This window comes from Aquarana catesbeiana, linkage group LG01, assembly GCF_042186555.1.
Source record: "Aquarana catesbeiana isolate 2022-GZ linkage group LG01, ASM4218655v1, whole genome shotgun sequence".
Lineage (NCBI taxonomy): Eukaryota > Metazoa > Chordata > Amphibia > Anura > Ranidae > Aquarana > Aquarana catesbeiana.
The window spans coordinates 544,897,353-544,914,919 of NC_133324.1; the positions used below are offsets into that span (position 1 = coordinate 544,897,353).

A 17,567-nucleotide genomic window follows, 5' to 3' on the forward strand; every position below is an offset into this window, starting at 1 on the left:
CAGGGTTGGGTCTGGTTAGTACCTGGATGGTAGCCCGCCGGACAATACCAGGTGCTTCTTTTTTTTTTGGAGTTGACCTAGTTATTTTTCTTGTTTCCCAAGGTGACCATCTTGGAGTTTCTCAAGAGGCTTGAGGGTGTCAAGTGAGATTACCTGTGACAACATCACTCTGAAAGTACCCGATCTTGTCTGATCTCTTTGGCTAAGCAGGGTCGGGCCTGGTTAATACATGGAAGGGGGACCGCCTGGGAATGCCAGGTGCTGTAGACTTCTTTGGAGTTGACCCATTTTTTTTCTTGTTTCCTATGGTGACCATCTTGGTGTTTCTCTAGAGGCTTGAGGGTGCCAAAAGAGATTGCCTATGGCCACATCACCCTGAAAGCACCCATTCTTGGAGGCTAAGCAGGGTTGGGTCTGATTAGTGCCTGGATGGGAGGCTGCCTGTGAATACCAGGTGCTGTAGGCTTTTTCTTTGGAGCTTACCTATTTTTTTTTCCTGTTTCCCATGGTGACCATTTTGGCGTTTCTCAGGAGGCTTGAGGGTGCCAAAAGAGATTGCCCAAAAGCCATATCACCCGATCTTGTTTCATCTCGGAGACTAAGCAGGGTTGGGCCTGGTTATTACCTGGATGGGAGACTGCCTGGCAATACCATGTGCCATAGGCTTCTTTATTTTTTTTTTTTTTGGAGTTGACTTATTTTTTTTCTTGTTTCCCAAGGTGACCATCTTGGCATTTCTCAAGAGGCTTGAGGGTGCGAAAGGCTACATCACCCTGAAAGCGTCTGATTGGGAGGCTAAGTAGTGTCGCGTCTGGTTATTACCTGAATGGGAGACTGCCTGGCAATAACACAAAAGCCGTAGGCTTCTTCTTTTTTTTTTTTTTTTTTTTTTGCGTTGGCCTATTTTTTTTCTTGTTTCCCAAGTTGACCATCTTGGCATTTCTCAAGAGGCTTGAAGGTGTGAGAACAGATTGCCTATGGCCACATTACCATGAAAGTGCCTGATTTCAGAGGCTAAGTAGAGCCGGGCCGGGTTAGTACCTGGATGGGAGACTGCCTGGGATTAACAGGTGCCGTAGGCATCTTTTTTTTTTTTTTGGAGTTGACCTATTTTTTTTCTTGTTTCCCAAGGTGACCATCTTGGCATTTCTCAAGAGGCTTGAGGGTGCGAAATGAGACTGCCTACGGCCACATCACCCTGAAAGCACCTAATTTTGCCTGACCTCGGAGGCTAAGCAGTATTGGGTATGGTTAGTATCTGGATGGGAGACTGTCTGGGAATACCAGGTCACCATTTCTCAAGAGGCTTGAGGGAGCCAAAGGAGATTGCTTACAACCACATCACCCTGAAAGCGCCCAATCTTGTCTGATATCGGAGGATAAGCAGGGTCAGGCCTGGTTTGTACCTGGATTGGAGACCGCATTGGCATACCAGGTGCCGTAGACTTCTTATTTTTTCTTGGAGTTGACCTATTTTTATTTCTTGTTTCCCAGGGTGACCATCTTGGCATTTCTCAAGAGGCTTGAGGGTGTCAAAGGAGATTGCCTACGGCCACATCACCCTGAAAGCATCTGATCTCGGAGGCTAAGCAGACTCGGGCCTGGTTAGTACCTGATTGCAAGACCGCCTGGGAATACTAGGTGCCGTAGGCTTCTTTTTTTTATTTGGAGTTGACCTATTTATTTTCTTGTTTGCCAAGGAGACCATCTTGGCGTTTCTCAAGAGGCTTGACGGTGCCCGAAGAGATTGACTACAGCCACATCACCCTGAAAGCGCCCAATCTATTCTGATCCTGGAGGATAAGCAGGGTTGGGCCTGTTTAGTACATAGTATGGGAGACTTCCTGGAAATACCAGTTGCCGTAGGCTTTATAATTTTTGGAGTTGACTTACTTTTTTCTTTTTTCCCAAGGTGACCACCTTGGCGTTTCTCAAGAGGCTTGTGGGAGCCAAAGCAGGTTGCCTGCAATCACATCACCCTGAAAGCACCCGATTTCGTCTGATTATCGGAGGATAAGCAGGGTTGGGTCTGGTTAGTATCTGGATGGTAGCCCGTTGGGAAATACCAGGTGCTTCTTTTTTTTTTGGAGTTGACCTAGTTATTTTTCTTGTTTCCCAAGGTGACCATCTTGGAGTTTCTCAAGAGGCTTGAGGGTGTCAAGTGAGATTACCTGCGGCAACATCACCCTGAAAGTGCCAGATCTCGGAGGCCAAGCAGGGTCAGGCCTGGTTATTACCTGAATGGGAGAACGCCTGGGGAATACCAGGTGTCGTAGGCTTCTTTTTTTTTATTTGGAGTTGACCTAATTTTTTCTTGTTTCTCAAGGAGACCATCTTGGCGTTTCTCAAGAGGCTTGAGGGTGCCAAAAGAGATTGCCTATGGCCACATCACCCTGAAAGCGCCCGATCTCCTCTGATCTCCTCTGATCTCGGATGCCAAGCAGGGTCGCTCCTGGTAAGTACATGGATGGCAGACCGCCTGGGAATACCAGGTGCTGTAGGCTTCTTTTTTTTTTTTTTTGAGTTGACCTATTTTTTTTTCTCGTTTCCCAGGGTGACCATCTTGGCGTTTCTGAAGAGGCTTGAAGGTGACAAATGATATTACCTACGGCAACATCACCCTGAAAGCACCTGTTCTTGTCCGACTTCGGAGGCTAAGCAGCGTCGGGCCTTGTTAGTACCTGGATGGGAGAAGGCCTGAGAATACCAGGTGCCGTAGGCTTTTTTTTTTTTTTTTTGAGTTGACCTATTTTTCCATCTTGGTGACCATCTTGGCGTTTCTTAAGAGGCTTGAGGAAGCCGAAGGAGTTTGGCTATGGCCACATCACCCTGAAAGCGCCTGATCTCGGAGGTTAAGCAGAGTCAGGCCTGCTGAGTACCTGGATGGGAGACCACCTGGGCATACCAGGTGCTATAGGTATCTTTTTTTTTTGGAGTTGACCTATTTTTTTTCGTATTTCCCGGTGAGCATCTTGCCCAAAAGTGATTTCCTACGGCCACATCACCCTAAAAGCGCCCGATCTCAGAGGCTAAGCAGGGTCGGGCCTGGTTAGTAGCTGGATGGTGAGACGCCTGTTAATACCAGGTGCTGTAGGCTTCTTTTTTTATTTTATTTTTTAAGTTGACCTATTATTTTAGCTTGTTTCCCAAGGTGACCATCTTGGCGTTTCTGAAGAGTCTTGAGGGTGCCCATGCAGATCGCATACGGTCACATCACCCTGAAAGTACCTGATCTCATCTGATCTCCGAGGCTAAGCAGTGTCTGGTCTGGTTAGTACCTAGGTGGGAGAACGCCTGGGAATACCAGGCGCTGTAGGCTTCTTTTTATTTTGGAGTTGACCTATTTTTTTTTTCTTGTTTCCCAAGGTCACCATCTTGGCGTTTCTCAAGAGGCTTGAGGGTGCTGAAGTAGATTCCATACGGTCACATCATCCTGATCTTGTCTGATTTCAGAGGCAAAGCAGGGTTGGGCCTGGTTAGTACATGGATGGGAGACCGCCTGGGAATGCCAGGTGCCGTAGACTTATTTTTTGGAATTGACTGATTTTTTTTCTTGTTTCCTATGGTGACCATCTCGGCGTTTCTTTTTTTATAATAACAAATTTTTATTTATTTATATCTTGTTCAAATCTTAATTAAATATCATATATTACAACTCTTTTTGATATTTCATCATACTTATACAATATCACAAACAATCAATCTGTTAGGGACTACGAACAAACACCAAACAAAACAAACCCTATTTATTACTCCTAAACACTTTATTTCCTTTTACCCTTTCCTTCCCTCCACCACTCCTTCTTGCCCTTCCAAACAAACAAAAAAAAAAAAGCCCCCACACCAAGTAAACCAGCAACACCAAAAAAAAACGAAAAAAACAAATTCCATTGCACGTCACTTCCACCCGTAACATTCCATTAATTACCCCCGTGATTCTATATTCAATCCATTTCACTGTGTTCACATTATTTCAACCTTCAACCTTCCTCCCTCCACCTCCGTGCCCCCCACTTATACCTGTGTTAATTCTCTCCTTCCTCCTTTCACCTTTATTATTAAATTTTTAATCAACTCTTCCTAACGTGTCCTTCAAGTGAGACCAGAGAAACCACCAAAAAAAAACAGAAAAAAACCCCACACCAAAATAAACCAGCAACACCAAAAATTACATTCCCCATCACCTCCACCCGTAACATTCCCCCTCTTCTATAAGTGTATTCCCTTATCCCACCCACTCTTCTTCATTTATCTTCTACATTCTTAAACCTTCTCCTTTAGTTACCCCCATGTTTCTATATTCAATCCATTTCATTGAGTTCACATTATTTCAGCATTCAACAGTTTTCCCCCTTCTCGATGTGTCCTTCTCCTCCCTACCTCCACCCACGTGCCCCAACTTATACCTGTGTTAATATTCTCCTTCCCCCTTTGTGCCCCTTAATTGCTTGTACCCTTCTTCCTCCTCCCCCCTCCCCTCTTTTATGGGGCTGTGGTGAGGCTGGAAGAGGACAAATCCCGAGAAGTAAAAAGAGGAAGGAAAAAAAAAAAAAAAAAAAACCACACTTAGTCCTCCCCTCCCTCAATCCTCAAAAATAGGTGGGCGGGTCAGAGCCTCACCTCAGTCCACCCACCCCACTCTCCCCCCAGGCACCTTCCGGAAATAAACATGTTTCCTTATCTTATTTTTAAACAATGCGGCACGGCCCTATCCAGCATCTCTCTTCCAAACTATGATATCTCAGCTGAGTGCTGTTTTCAAATTTTCCATATATCCTTAAATTCCTCCTGTCTGTCCTTAATCCTATATACCCATTCTTCCGCATCCATTATTTTATCTACTTCCTTTTTCCAATCAAGCAATGTTGGCATCTAGGATTTTTCCAGTACCTTGGCACCAATACCTTTGCCGCATTCAGCAAATGGGGAGTAATACTTTTTTTATATATTTTGTTCGAGGATGGCATCCTGGGGATCAAGAAGTGCATTTCACGAGAATTCTATGGGTTTTACCGTCATCTTCTTGATCCAAGGGACCACTGCCTCCCAAAATGTTTTGATCTTCGGACACGTCCACCAAAGGTGGAGTTATGTACCCTTCCCCTCATATCCTCTCCAGCAACGTGCATCTCCCTTTGGGAACATTTGTGCTAAGCGGCAGGGGTAAGGTACCATCTGGTCAGAAATTTATATGCCATCTCCTGAATATATGAGCCTATTGAGGAGCTATGAGTTGTTTTAATCAGCCTTTTTATTTGTAAAGTTGAGAACCTCTTTCCTATTTCTCTCTCTCCCATTCCTTAATATAATAGGGTATTGATGTACTATGAATTTTAAGTATTAATTTATACATCCTGGATAGTAGGTGCTTAGCTTCTGGGATCTCCATATACCAAGATTCAAACGTAGTGAGGGTATTCAAAGGTCTAAACAGAGATTTCCTTTTATTATAAAAATCTGTATTTTGGAAATATCTCCATGTAGACATCGGAATGTCCCCCCAATCCGCCACTAAATCCTTTAAAGGGACCAGTTTGCCCATTGGAGCTATCCTTGCACATGTTACCCCTCCATCTCTTTCCCATCCTTCTAGACTTCTTTTGTCCTCCCCTGGTTGAAACCATGAAAATCCCTCCAATGGGGCTAATGGGGATATCATAGGTGCGATCTTACCCTGGGCATTTAACCTATCCCAAACTAATAATGTAGTTTTAGTTATCGGCGATGTCCATTCTGATAATCCCCTATCCGCAGTTGGAATCCAGGGCGCCCCTTCTAGGTCCCTGCCTGCGATTTTTTTTTTCCAGATTTACCCATAGATGGTTTACAGAGTCATGGCGCCAATTCATTATTCGTACCAGGGCCATAGCCTTATAGTACAGATTAATTTCTGGTAATCCTAACCCTCTCTCCTCTTTATGTCCCTCAGTATATCATATGATATTCTTGGGTGCTTGTCTCCCCACACAAAGTTCGAGAAGGCCCTTCTCATTTGCCTGAAAAAGGCTTGTGGGAGTGTCATAGGGACCGTATATAAAATATTGATAATTCTCTGCAGTACATTCATTTTTAGTGCATTCACTCTTCCAAACCAAGTCAGCAGATGGCCCCTCCAGCTTTTCAGGTCTCTCTGTATGTTTACTAGCAGTGTGCCATAGTTGAGCTCGTATAGCTTCTTTAAATCTGCTGTGATATAAATCCCCAAGTATCTTAGTGAGTCTGTGTTCCAAATAAAGGATATGGACACCCCTGTCTAGTCCCATTGCGGATATCGAAATAATCCAACAGCCCTCCATTTACCTTGACCCTTGCTTTAGGGCTTTAGGGTTGTTATATAATGCCATAACCCATCCCATCATGCGCTCTCCCAGGCCCACCTCCCTCAAAACCTCGGACAAGAAGACCCAGTTAACCCTATCAAATGCTTTCTCAGCATCCATAGACAGCAATACCCTTGGAATTTGCTGTGGCCCATTTTGGGCCCAATGTAATAACTGTAAGGCACGAATTGTATTGTCTCTGGTTTCCTGGCCTTTTATAAATCCCATTTGATCTAAATATATTATTTTTGCTATGTGATCTTGCATCCTAAGGGCCAAGATTTTGATAGGATCTTCGTGTCCGGGTTCAAGAGGGAGATGGGTCTATAGTTAACACACATCCGAGGGTCCTTCCCCTCCTTCGGGAGAACCGTCACATGCGCCATCAATGCTTCCGGGGGCAATGGGCTAGATGTTGTTATGGAATTGAAATAATCGCACAAGAGCATAATACCTTTGCTTATTTTTAACTTTCAAATCCAAACACTTGGTTAAGTTATGCCTCAACTCTACCAGCCTATTATCATCTTCCGGATCCCGATTATTTTTATGTTTGATCTCAATTTTATGTATCTCTTCTAAAATATCCGTAATTTCCTTTTGTTTTTCTTTCTTAAGGCGCGAGCCTTGTGCAATCATTTCCCCCCTAATAACCGCTTTATGTGCTTCCCACACTGATTGGTTGGACACCTCCCCTGGCTTATTGGTCTCAAAATACGACATCAGTCCATCCTTCAGGGTTTTAAAGGCCCTTTTATCATCCAAAATGGACTTATTTAATCGCCAGGTCCTTTCCTTCTTGCCTACATCACTCATTCGTAAGCTCAAAGCCACTGGCGCATGATCCGATATCGTAATTGAGCCAATTACTGATGATTTCACAAGGTGTAGATCAAATTGATCGACCAAAAATAGGTCAATCCGTGAGTAGGTGTTATGTGTTCTTGAATAATAACTATAATCCTTTTCTCGGCTATGCAACACCCTCCAGCTATCCACCAGATGAAGCGATCTCAGGCTCTTTCTCAAGTGTCTCTGAGCCCTAAAGGATAATACTGTCTTATCTGATGAAGTGTTCATTTCGGGATCTAGAGTGAGATTAAAATCCCCTCCCAGTACTAATACACCCTCCCTCATCTTTTCTAATTTTTTCAGTGTTTTTGATATAAATTCTACCGTACAGTTATTAGGGGCGTAAATTGAAGCAAACGTATAACATTGACCCTGTATTCTCCCCTTTACAAACAAAAAACGACCCTCCGGATCCGTCTCAACTTAAATAAGCAGAAAGGGACTTGATCTATTAAATGCTATTGTAACACCTCTAGCTCTACGAATAGGCGAGGTCGAATGAAACCATTGATTAATTGGAAAGCATGGCAATTTGGGGGTCGACCCTACCGTGAAGTGCGTCTCCTGGAGAAATATAATATCTGCCCCCAGGGTGCGCAGTTCACACCAGAGACGCCCCCTCTTACTAGGCGCTCTTCGACCCCTTACATTATATGATACTATCTGTTTGTATGTACTTTCCTGTATCTGCCGCCGTGTCGCTCCAAGGGTCGAGAGAGAGGGAAAAAAAAAAAAAAAACTCCCCCCCAACAGATGCACACATCACTATACTTCCTATTATCTCCCCTAACTGGTGGACCAATCTCCCTATAGGCATACTTCCTATCCCTGAGATTGTCCTCCTTTCTGCCAAAATGCAGAATAAAAAGTCCTCCTTTTGGGACTTTCCTATTGAGGCAAAGATGTTTCATGGTATGGGTAAGGTACCCGGTTTCTCCCTGGGCTCCAAGAGCAAGAGGGGCATTTTACAAATAATTGACAACGATTCTACATATAAAAGAAGGAGCGGGTAGGTAGCGGGGAGCAGGAAGGCAAGCTGGTAGGTAGATCCAGATACGAGGATTAGGAGAGAAGGGAAAAAAAAAGGGGGGGAACCCCCATTTCCCTCCTCTTTTCCCCCCATCCCCAGATAACACTTCTCCCCCTATCGCTCCCCTCCTCCAATTAAACTCCCATCATTTTTTCTCTATGTCTACCCATAATTATATTTGTCCATCTTTATTTATCTTCCTCCCTCTGCTTCTACTTGGGACTTGATTCCACTGTTCTGGACGTGGCAAAGGGGCTCTAGAACTGTTCAGTCTCCAGTCTGGAAAGTCGATCAACGGCAAACCTAATACTTCTGTAAATTTTTGTAGATCATCCTTAGATCTGAGAACTGCTGATTTTCCCTGTCGGGTAGCCTTTAAGCAAAAGGGGAATCCTCAACTATATCTCACTTCCGCCGCCCGCATCGCTTCTAATAGAGGTCTGACAGTACGACGTTGCATTAATGTTCGATATGATAAATCCGAAAACAGAGAGATCTGATGTCCTTCATATTCTATCCTAGGGTTTTTGCGTGCTGCAGTCATAATTGCCTCCTTCAATGTGAATTTGTGCAATTTACAGACAATATCTCGGGGTCTATCTATATTCTGATTGGTGAAAGACATCGATGCACTCTGTCTATCTCAATAACCTCTGGAGTTTGTGACCCCAGTATTTGGCGAAACAAGTCTGTCACCGTTTGTGCTAGATCTGTAGCCCCTTTTACCTTGCTTAAATCCCTTATACGAATATTCTGCCTGCGTGTTCTATTTTCTTGATCGTCGATTTGATCTAATAGGGAGTTTAACTTTTCTTCATGCTCCTTTACTACTTCTTGAGTGTCCACCACGGCTTGCCTAATATTATCCTGATTTATCTCTATTTCCTCCACTCTACATCCCAAGGCTATTGTGTCCTCTCTGATCCCTTCAACCATGTACTTACAGGACAATTCCACTGCAGAGATAAGTGATTGTATGTCATTTTTAGTAGGGAGAGATCTCAAGTGCTCTCTAAATTCCTTATCCAGGTCTATCTGTAATATTTCTGTCTGGTGTATTACTTGCTCTGTATTAGGGGTTTGGGTCATGGGGGTCCATTGTTGCTTCTGTGTCGCTCTGTAATTAGCTGCCACCAATTCTCCTCCATGCGATTCACTCCCATATTCATCCCCCAAAACCCTCTCCCCTAGGGCACTTCTGGGTTCCGTCCCTAGACTTCCATCTGTGTCTTGTCCCCCCAGTCCTCCGTCCGGCACCTGGTCTGTTCTATGGCTTTCTTTATAGTTCGATCCTGCCATATCATGGTTACCTCGCTCAGAGCAGACCTCACTATCAGCCCTCTCCACTCCCCCCTCCGCCAAGTCTCCTGTCATCATTGGGCTCCGCTGACCTTTCACTGGCGTCTCCTCACCTTGCCTCTGTCTGCTTCGGGTATCGGATAACACGGGCCTCACCCCTCCACACCCTGACATCCTCCGTTCCACCTTGCCTCGGTCTGTGCTCTGCGGGGACAAGTAAGCTTTCATGCCGCCAGTCTGTGCTTTCTCCTTACCAGAGGGGTGTGGGGTGTTGCATCTCCGTGCCGACATCTCCGATTGCTGTCTCCCGGCTGTGTGAAAAAAGCTGGGGAGGAGAGGGGGAGGCTATTGCTGGCGCTCACCGCTCCTCGTGTCTCCGTGCCGATGTCTCCGATTACTATCTCCCGGCTGTGTGAGAAAAGCTGGGGGAAAAGAGGGGGAGGCTATTGCTGGAGCTCACTGCTCCTCGTGTCTCCGTGCCGACGTCTCCAATTACTATCTCCCGGCTGTGTGAGAGAAGCTGGGGGAGGAGAAGGGGGGCTACTGCTGGAGCTCACCGTTCCTCGTGTCTCTCAGAGCCCGGGAACCTCCGCAGCGCGTCCTCCCTCCATACCACGCCCCCATCTCGGCGTTTCTCAAGAGGCTTGAGGGTGCTAAAGGAGTTTGCCTATGGCCACATCACCCTGAAAGCACCCAATCTCGTCTGATCACGGAGGTTGGGCTTGGTTACGTAACTGGATGGGAAACCGCCTGGGATAACTAGGTGCCGTAGGCTTCTTTTTTTTTTACCTATAAGTTGACCTATTTTTTTTTCTTGTTTCCCAAGGAGACCATCTTGGCGTTTCTCAAGAGACTTGAGCGTGCAGAAATAGAATGCCTATGGTCACATCACCCTGCCCGAACTCGTCTCATCTCTTTGGTCTAAGCAGGGTCGGGCCTGGTTAATACATGGATGGGAGACCACCTGGGAATGGCAGGTGCTGTATACTTCTTTTATTCTTTGGAGTTGACCTATTTTTTTTTCTTGTTTCCTATGGTGACCATCTTGGCGTTTCTATAAAGGCTTGAGGGTGCCAAAAGAGATTGCCTATGGCCACATCACCCTGAAAGCGCCCAATGTCGCCTGCTCTCGGAGTCTAAGCAGGTTCAGGTCTGATTAGTGCCTGGACGGGAGATTGCCTGCGAATACAAGGTGCCGTAGACTTCTTTTTTTTTTTTGGAGTTTACCGATTTTTTTTTCTTGTTTCCCATGGTGACCATCTTGACGTTTCTCAAGAGGCTTGAGAGTGCCTAAAGAGATTGCCTACGGCCACATCACCCTGAAAGCGGCTGATCTCGAAGGCCAAGCAGGGTCGGGCCTGGTTAGTACCTGGATGGCTGACCACCTGGGAATACCAGGTGCCGTAGGCTTCTTTTTTTTTTTTTTTGGAGTTGACCTATTTATTTTTCTTGTTTCCCATGGTGACCATCTTGGAGATTCTCAAGAGGCTTGAGGGTGTCGAGTGAGATTACCTGTGACAACATCACCCTGAAAGTAACCAATCTTGTCTGATCTCTTTGGCTAAGCAGGGTTGGGCCTGGTTAATACATGGATGGGAGACTGCCTGGGAATGCCAGGTGCTGTAGACTTCTTTTATTCTTTGGAGTTGACCTATTTTTTTTCTTGTTTCCTATGGTGACCATCTTGGCGTTTCTCTAGAGGCTTGAGGATGCCAAAAGAGATTGCCTATGGCCACATCACCCTGAAAGCGCCCAATCTCTGAGGCTAAGCAGGGTCGGGTCTGATTAGTGCCTGACTGGGGGACCGCCTGCGAATACCAGGTGCCGTAGACTTTTTTTTTTTTTTGGAGTTTACCTATTTTTTTTTTCTTGTTTCCCATGGTGACCATCTTGGCGTTTCTCAGGAGGCTTGAGGGTGCCAAAAGAGCTTGCCCTACAGCCATATCACCCTGAAAGCACCTGCTCTTGTTTCATCTCGGAGACTAAGCAGGGCTGAGCCTGGTTATTACCTGGATGGCTGACCGCCTGGGAATACCATGTGCTATAGGCTTCTTTTTTTTTTTTTTTTTTTTTTTGGGAGTTGACTTATTTTTTTTCTTGTTTCCCAAGGTGAACATCTTGGCATTTCTCAAGATGCTTGAGGGTGCCAGCACAAATAGCATACGGCCACATCACCCTGAAAGCGCCCAATCTTGCCTTACCTCGCAGGTTAGGCAGGGTCGGGTATGGTTAGTACATGGATGGGAGACCGTCTGGGAATACCAGGTGCTATAGGCTTCTTTTTTTTTTTTTGGAGTTGACTTATTTTTTTTCTTTTTTCCCAAGGTGACCATCTTGGCGTTTCTCAAAAGACTTGAGGGAGCCACAGGGGATTGCCTACAACCACATTACCCTGAAAGCACCCGATCTCATCTGATATCAGTGGGTAAGTAGGGTCAGCCCTGGTTTGTATCTGGATGGGAGACCGCATTGGCATACCAGGTGCCGTAGGCTAGTTTTTTTTGGAGTTGACCTATTTTTATTTCTTATTTCCCAGGGTGATCATCTTGGCGTTTCTCAAGAGGCTTGAGGGTGCAAAAGGAGACTGCCTAGGGCCACATCACACTGACAGCATCTGATCTCGGAGGCAAAGCAGACTCGGGCCTGGTTAGTACCTGAATGGAAGACCGCCTGGGAATACCAGGTGCCGTAGGCTTCTTTTTTTTATTTGGAGTTGACGTATTTATTTTCTTGTTTCCCATAGTGACCATCTTGGTGTTTCTAAAGAAGCTTGAGGGTGCCATTGGACATTGCCAACAACCACATCACCCTAAAAGCGCCCACTCTCGTCTGATATCGGAGAATAAGCAGGGTTGGGCCTGGTTAGTACCTGGAAGGTAGACCACCGGGTAATACCAGGTGCCGTAGGCTGCTTTTTTTTTTTTGGAGTTGACCTATTTAGTTTTCTTGTTTCCCAAGGTGACCATCTTGGAGTTTCTCAAGAGGCTTGAGGGTGCCAAGTGCAATTACCTGTGACAACATCACCCTGAAAGTTCCTGATCTCATCAGATCTCGGAGGCTAAACATGGTCAGGCCTGGTTAGTACCTGGATGGGAGAACGCCTCGGGATACCAAGTGCCGTAGGCTTCTTTCATTTCTTGGAGTTGACCTATTTTTATTTCTTATTTCCCAGGGTGACCATCTTGGTGTTTCTCTAGAGGCTTGAGGGTGCCAAAGGAGATTGCCTACGGCCACATCACCTTGAAAGCATCTGATCTCGGAGGCTAAGCAGGATCGGGGCTGCTTAGTACCTCAATGGCTGACTACTTGGGAATACCAGGTGCCGTAGACTTTTTTTTTTTGAAGTGACCTATTTTTTTTCTGTTTCCCATGGTGACCATGTTTGCGTTTTTCAAGAGGCTTGAGGGTACCAAAGCAGCTTGCCTATGGCAACATCACCCTGAAAGCGCATGATTTTGTCTGGTCTTAAAGGCTAAGCAGGGTCGCGCATGGTTAGCGCCTAGATGGGAGACCGCCTGGGAATGCCAATTGCTGTATGCTTCTTTTTTTTTTGGAGTTGATCTATCTTGAGAAAAGCCATCTTGGCTTTTCTCAAGAGGCTTGAGGGTGCCAAAGGAGATTCCCTACTGCCAGATCACCCTGAAAGCGCCAGATCTCGGAGGCTAAGCAGGGTTGGGCCTGGTTAGTACCTGAATGGCAGAGCGCCTGGGAATACCAGGTGCCATAAGCTTCTTTTTTTATTTGGAGTTGACCTATTTTTTTTCTTGTTTCCCAAGGTGGCCATCTTGGCGTTTTCCAAGGTGGCCATCTTGGCGTTTCTCAAGAGCCTTGAGGCAGCCAAAGGAGATTGCCTACAACCACATCACACTAAAAGCTCCCGATATCGTCTGATCTCGGAGGATAAGCAGGGTTGGGCCTGGTTAGTACCTGGATGGTAGAATCCCTGGGAATACCATGTGCCATTGGCTTCTTCTTTTTTTTTGGAGTTGACCTATTTTTTTTCTTGTTTGCCAAGGAGACCATCTTGGTGTTTCTCAAGAGGCTTGACGGTCCCAGAGAAGATTGACTACAGCCACATCACCCTGAACGCGCCTGATCTCTTCTGATCTTGGAGGATAAGCAGGGTTGGGCCTGGTTAGTACATAGTATGGGAGACTTCCTGGGAATACCAGTTGCCGTAGGCTTCTTTTATATTTTTTGGAGTTGACTTATTTTTTTCTTTTTTCCCAAGGTGACCATCTTGGCGTTTCTCAAGAGGCTTGAGGGAGCCAAAGCAGATTGCCTGCAACCACATCACCCTGAAAGCACCCGATCTCGTTTGATTATAGGAGGATAAGTAGGGTTGGGTATGGTTAGTACCTGGATGGTATCCCGCCAGGGAATACCAGGTGCTTCTTTTTTTTTTGGAGTTGACCTAGTTATTTTTCTTGTTTCCCAAGGTGACCATCTTGGAGTTTCTCAAGAGGCTTGAGGGTGTTGAGTGAGATTACCTGTGGCAACATCACCCTGAAAGTGCCAGATCTCGTATGATCTCGGACGCTAAGCAGGGTCAGGCCTGGTTATTACCTGAATGGGAGACCACCTGGGAATACCAGGTGTCATAAGCTTCCTTTTTTTTTTTTGTAGTTGACCTAATTTTTTTTTTTTTTTTTGTTTCTCAAGGAGACCATCTTGGCGTTTCTCAAGAGACTTGAGGGCGCCAAAAGAGATTGCCTATGGCCACATCCTCTGATCTCCTCTGATCTCGGATGCCAAGCAGGGTCGTTCCTAGTAAGTACATGGATGGCAGACCGCCTGGGAATACCAGGTGCCGTAGGCTTCTTTTTTTTTTTTTTTTTTTTGGAGTTGACCTATTTTTTTTCTTGTTTCCCAAGGTGACCATCTTGGCGTTTCTCAAGAGGCTTGAGGATGCCAAAGGAGTTTGGCTATGGCCACATCACCCTGAAAGCAACTGATCTCGGAGGCTAAGCAGAGTCAGGCCTGCTGAGTACCTGAATGGGAGACCACCTGGGAATACCAGGTGCCATAGGCATCTTTTTTTTTTTTGGAGTTGACCTATTTTTTTTCTTGTTTCCCGGTGAGCATCTTGGCGTTTCTCAGGAGGCTTAAGGGTCCCAAAAGTGATTTCCTATGGCCACATCACCCTAAAAGCGCCCGATCTCGTCTGATCTCAGAGGCTAAGCAGGGTCGGGCCTGGTTAGTAGCTGGATGGTGAGGCCGCCTGTTAATACCAGGTGCTGTAGGCTTCTTTTTTATTTTTTTTTGGAGTTGACCTATTATTTTAGCTTGTTTCCCAAGGTGACCATCTTGGCTTTCTGAAGAGTCTTGAGGGTGCCAAAGCAGATTGCATATGGTCACATCACCCTAAAAGCACCTGATCTCATCTCATCTGATCTCTGAGGCTAAGCAGTGTCTGGTCTGGTTAGTACCTAGATGGGAGAACGCCTGGGAATACCAGGCGCCGTAGGCTTCTTTTTATTTTGGAGTCAACCTATTTTTTTTTTCTTGTTTCCCAAGGTGACCATCTTGGCTTTTCTCAAGAGGCTTGAGGGTGCTGAAGCAAATTCCATTCGGTCACATCATCCTGAAAGCGCCCGATCTCGTCTGATCTTAGAGGCAAAGCAGGGTCAGGCCTGGTTAGTACATGGATGGGAGACCGCCTGGGAAAGCCAGGTGCCGTAGACTTTTTGGAATTGACCTATTTTTTTTCTTGTTTCCCATGGTGACCATCTCGGCGTTTCTCAAGAGGCTTGAGGGTGCTAAAGGAGTTTGCCTATGGCCACATAACCCTGAAAGGTTCGGGTCTGATTAGTGCCTGGATGGGAGATCGCCTACGAATACCAGGTGCCGTAGACAAACAAGATATTTGGGGGGCACACCCTAAAAGATGCATTGAAGCTGGTGCAGCCATAAGACCATACAGCAGAGCAAAATATTGCCAAAATATTATCAAAATATATGGGGATTTGGTCACACCATATTGCTATATGGTGCTAAGCCCACTTACTGCGACAAAGTACCCCTTGATTTGTGGGTCCTACACTATCCATAGATTGGGAGATTCTACTTCTCTGAACCATGAGAGCATACACTCTTCTATACGGGAGAACTTTGAGGTCTCCACCTATGACACAAGTGGACACTAATGAGGAGAGGTACTTAATGAGAGAGTGGGGTCCTCCTCACCCAAAGGGATTGGGTCAGAATCCATACAATAGACAAATAAGACATTTGGGGGGCACACCCTAAAAGATGCATTGAAGCTGGTGCAGCCATAAGACCATACTTTTAAAGCTCCCAATCTTGCGTGACCTCAGAGGCTAAGCAGGATCGGGTATGGTTAGTACCTGGATGGGAGACCGTCTGGGAATACTTTTTTTTTCTTGTTTTCCAAGGAGACCATCTTGACGTTTCTCAAGTGGCTTGACAGTGCCAGAAGAGATTGCCTATGGCCACATCACCATGAAAGCACCTGATTTCAGAGGCTGAGCAAGGTCGGGCCTGGTAAGTACCTGGATGGGAGACCACCTGGGATTAAGAGGTGCCGTAGGCTTTTTTTTTTTTGAGTTGACCTATTTTTTTTTTCTTGTTTCCCAAGGTGACAATCTTGGCATTTCTCAAGAGGCTTGAGGGTGCCAAAAGATATCGTCTATGGCCACATCACCCTGAAAGCGCCTGCTCTCGGACGCTAAGCAGGGTTGGGCCTGTTTATTACCTGGTATGGGAGACTTCCTGGGTTTACCAGGTGCCATAGACTTCTTTTTTTATTTTTTGGAGATGACTTATTTTTTTTCTTTTTTCCCAAGGTGACCATCTTGGCATTTCTCAAGAGGCTTGAGAGAGCCAAGGGAGAACCACATCATCCTGTAAGCGCGCCTGGTATTGGAGGATAAGCAGGGTTGGGCCTGGTTAGTAACTGGATGGTAGACCGCCTGGGAATACCAGGTGCCGTAAGCTTTTTTTTTTTTTTTTATTTGGAGTTGACCTATTTTTTTTCTTCATTGCCAAGGAGACCATCTTGGCGTTTCTCAAGAGGCTTGAGGGTGTCAAAAGAAATTTCCTACGGCCACATCACCCTGAAAGCGCCCGATTCTCGTCTGATCTTGGAGGATAAGCAGGGTTGGGCCTGGTTAGTACCTCATATGGGAGACTTCCTGGGAATACCAGTTGCCGAAGGGATCTTTTTTATTTATTTTTTTGGAGTTGACCTATTTTTTTTCTTGTTTCCCTAAGAGACCATCTTGGCATTTCTCAAGTGGCTTGAGAGTGCCAAAGGAGATTGCCTACAGCCACATCACCCTGAAAGCGCCTGATCTCGGAGGCTAAGCAGGGTTGGACCTGGTTAGTATCTGAATGGTAGATCGCCTGGGAATACCAGGTGCCCTAAGCTTTTTTAATTTTTTTTCTTTTTGGAGTTGACCTATTTTTTATCTTTTTTGCCAAGGAGACCATCTTGTCATTTCTCAAGAGGCTTGAGGGTGCCAGGAAAGATTCCTTACAGCCACATCACCCTGAAAGCGCCTGATCTCGGAGGCTAAGCAGGGTTGGACCTGGTTAGTATCTGAATGGTAGATCGCCTGGGAATACCAGGTGCCATAAGCTTTTTTAATTTTTTTTCTTTTTGGAGTTAACCTATTTTTATCTTTTTTGCCAAGGAGACCATCTTGTCATTTCTCAAGAGGCTTGAGGGTGCCAGGAAAGATTCCTTACAGCCACATCACCATGCAAGCACCTGATTTAAAAGGCTAAGCAGGGTCGGGCCTGGTTAGTACCTCGATGGGAGACCGCGTGGGATTAAGAGGTGCCATAGGCTTCATTTTTTTTTTTTGGAGTTAACCGATTTTTTTTTCTTGTTTCCCAAGGTGACCATCTTGGCGTTTCTCAAGAGGCTTGAGGGTGCCAAAAGAGATTGTCTATGGCCACATCACCCTGAAAGCTTCCGATCTTGCCTGCTCTCGGACGCTAAGCAGGGTTGGGCCTGTTTATTACCTGGTATGGGAGACTTCCTGGGTTTACCAGGTGCCATAGACTTCTTTTTTTATTTTTTGGAGATGACTTGTTTTTTT

General features: G+C 45.7%; 5 pseudogenes; all 5 read left to right on the forward strand.

The window, feature by feature from the left end:
- Positions 1 to 2,375: 2,375 nt before the first annotated feature.
- LOC141124846 (5S ribosomal RNA) lies at positions 2,376 to 2,504 on the forward strand (annotated as a pseudogene).
- Positions 2,505 to 3,200: 696 nt separating this feature from the next.
- Positions 3,201 to 3,319, forward strand: LOC141125072 (5S ribosomal RNA; annotated as a pseudogene).
- A 7,483-nt stretch (positions 3,320 to 10,802) lies between these two features.
- LOC141124939 (5S ribosomal RNA) lies at positions 10,803 to 10,911 on the forward strand (annotated as a pseudogene).
- Positions 10,912 to 13,989: 3,078 nt separating this feature from the next.
- LOC141125081 (5S ribosomal RNA) lies at positions 13,990 to 14,108 on the forward strand (annotated as a pseudogene).
- A 519-nt stretch (positions 14,109 to 14,627) lies between these two features.
- On the forward strand, positions 14,628 to 14,747 carry LOC141124951 (5S ribosomal RNA; annotated as a pseudogene).
- The last annotated feature ends 2,820 nt before the right edge of the window (positions 14,748 to 17,567 follow it).